The sequence below is a fragment of the Leptonychotes weddellii genome, unplaced genomic scaffold, assembly GCF_054177405.1.
Source record: "Leptonychotes weddellii isolate Sample4059 unplaced genomic scaffold, ASM5417740v2 HiC_scaffold_23031, whole genome shotgun sequence".
In the NCBI taxonomy this organism is placed as follows: domain Eukaryota; kingdom Metazoa; phylum Chordata; class Mammalia; order Carnivora; family Phocidae; genus Leptonychotes; species Leptonychotes weddellii.
Window position 1 is genome coordinate 1 of NW_027819561.1, and position 2,618 is coordinate 2,618.

Sequence of the window (2,618 nt, forward strand, 5' to 3'; positions counted from 1 at the left end):
GATGAAACAAGAAACCCCAAAAGAACAGGTGAAGATTTGCTAGGCAGATTTCTGTCTTGTACTGAAAGTTTTTTGGGTCAAGATATATGTATGTGCATGAGGTCAGATGGAATTTTCCTGAGTCGAGTGGCTGAATTTAGCAGTGAGCTAAGGCTTAGCAAGTCATCCAGTGGAGAATGGCTAGTGTATCCTGGGACTTAGGATATTGAAAAGACATCCAGTAAGCACACTGTGTTCCTAGAGCATGCTGGGCTTGTCTGTCTCCAAGCGGCTCAACAATACCAAGCACTTCCCAGAGCACCACCTACCGCAGAGCAGGCTTCCAAGCAGTCTCCTCTAGGGCCATAATGAATCACAATGAATCACAATGTATGGACAGGCTTATGCTCAATTAAAGCATGTCAATAATCAAAGTTACATCCTTGCTGGTTACTGTGTGCTTTTAGAAACCAGAGTTAGCTTTCCTCAGGGAAACACCGAGCACATACATCTCCCTTGTCATCTTGTGCACCACGAGGTGCTGTTATGAGTGGCTGGCTGCTCATGATGGCAGAGTTTGTGAGAATGGTGGGGAGGAAGGAGGTCAGTGGATGCAGCTTTTTAACTCTGGGTGCACAGTTTGATCAACAGTGTGATTAGCACCATACTTGGATGATTTAGGAGAAAGAGCACAGGCTTGGGAGATAGATAAACCAGATTCTGAATTTAATTTCCATTGCATATTTTCTATCAACTTCTTGGAGCCTCAGCTTCCTCACCTATAAAATGGGCACAAAGCAGATGTCCTCTTAGATTTGTTTGAGGATAAGTGGAACGCGTGTAAATTACTGCTTGGTAATATAGCAGATGCTCAATATTCCTTTCCCTCTAGTCAGTTCTCAGGTTTGTTGCTGGCAATTGGCATAGACCAGGGGTTCACAGCCTTTTTCTGTAGAGAGACAGATAGTAAATATTTTAGGTTTTGTGGGCCACGAGGCAAAACTGAAGATACAATGTACATACTTACATAACAAAGAAAAAAACCAAATTTCTACCAATTAATTGATGAAATTCAAAATATAACAATATCAGGGTAAAGTTTTTATAATATAGATCTACCAGTGAAAAGAAAAGGATTCTTTTTCCGGGGAGACAACATTTCACTTAATTGGGGTTCAAAATTAGTATTCCCTATCACCAAATTGATAGCACATATGTATCTGTACAAACAATGGGAATAACCGTGGTTATTCCTAATTTGCAAGCCATAAAAAAACAGGTAGCAAGCTGAATTTGGTCCACAGGCCTTAGGTTACTAATCCCTGGTGTAGACCATTTATTAATAATGCCAATCTCTGCTTGTGCTCTGACCCCGTCATTCATGATGAAGAAATAATTTGAAACCATAACTGATACATAAGCAACCATTAGAAGGCTACAATCTGGAAAGGAGGATGAAATGATTAAATCTTTAAATAAACAGGCTTTTGGAAGCTGACAGAGTACTTAGTCTTTTTGATTAAATGTTTCTTTAAAGAATATCTCCTTTTGTGGCTGAAATCTGGAAAACAGTAGGAAGAAATGATCAGGCCACACAAACTGACCACCTACACAGAGAGATCAAGCAGAGAAAGCTCATGGAAACAGTTACTCAAATGGGTTCTTTTTGCTTTCCATCAAATAAGAAATGGACATGCCTGCTTTTTAGTGAGAGTGTAGCTAAAGGAAGGATTAAAATTTGGCCCATCAAATACCATTGGGTCCCTTGCTGCCACTCTTCCACTGACCTGGTACAGTTAATGCTCAGATGTGAGTCCATAGCAGATAGAGGCAGATAAGCAGACGGTGCTTTATAAGGCCTGTCTGTATGGCGTTCGCAACAATGAGTCCTGCTCCATCTACGCAGGCAAAGGGAGGAGGAGGCAGGCTTCAGTAACATAAACGAGATGCCTGAAGTAATTTGTGGTGTATGTTGATGCGTGTGCATTGACATAAAATCAAGCAAAATACGTTACTAAGGATTAAACGATTCTAAAGCAAAAAATAATTCAATATTCCATCCAGAATGCTGACATCCACAATGAGAAAGCATGGCAGGACAGTCACACCATGGCTGCCGCTGCTCCAGACCTCGCAGCAGTATCTGGTATGGATGTGACTGAAGTCTGGGCAAACCACAAAGGTGTTGAGGGTTCGCTGAGCTCAGGAAAGCTTCTGTGGCATCTCAGTAGATTTTCCAGAGAAGCACAAATGGTTAATTCTCCAGTAGGAAGAAGAAATCTAGATTTTGACGCATGTGTTTTTAAAATCCCAGATATGTATTTTTAGAATGCTGATCATTTTGCAAGAGATTCACTGGAGGAGAGCAATGGGGAGTAACCTGAGTACACAAACAAGCATCCCAATCTTATCCGATTCTGATTTACCTAGTTAAATGACCCACAAATGTTCTGATGAAAACACGTACAAAAGAATATTCTGGGGCATATTCTTCACACAAAGGGAACACATTTTAGTGAAAAGCTAATATACAGTGGAAATTATCCACTGAAATAGAAGGGATCAAGGTGGGCATCAAGGTGAAGCAACATGGCAAAACACATCAGAACTGAATTGCCAACAGAGAAATATGTTTCTGA

At 40.7% G+C, this 2,618-nt stretch overlaps 1 long non-coding RNA gene across 1 annotated transcript; it reads right to left on the reverse strand.

Moving 5' to 3' along the window:
* Positions 1-688: 688 nt before the first annotated feature.
* On the reverse strand, positions 689-2,573 carry LOC115941519 (uncharacterized). The gene is made up of 2 exons (XR_004076261.2): positions 1,767-2,573; positions 689-928 (listed from the first exon to the last, which is right to left on the reverse strand). It is a non-coding gene; the product is annotated as an uncharacterized LOC115941519 (long non-coding RNA).
* Between the last annotated feature and the right edge of the window lie 45 nt (positions 2,574-2,618).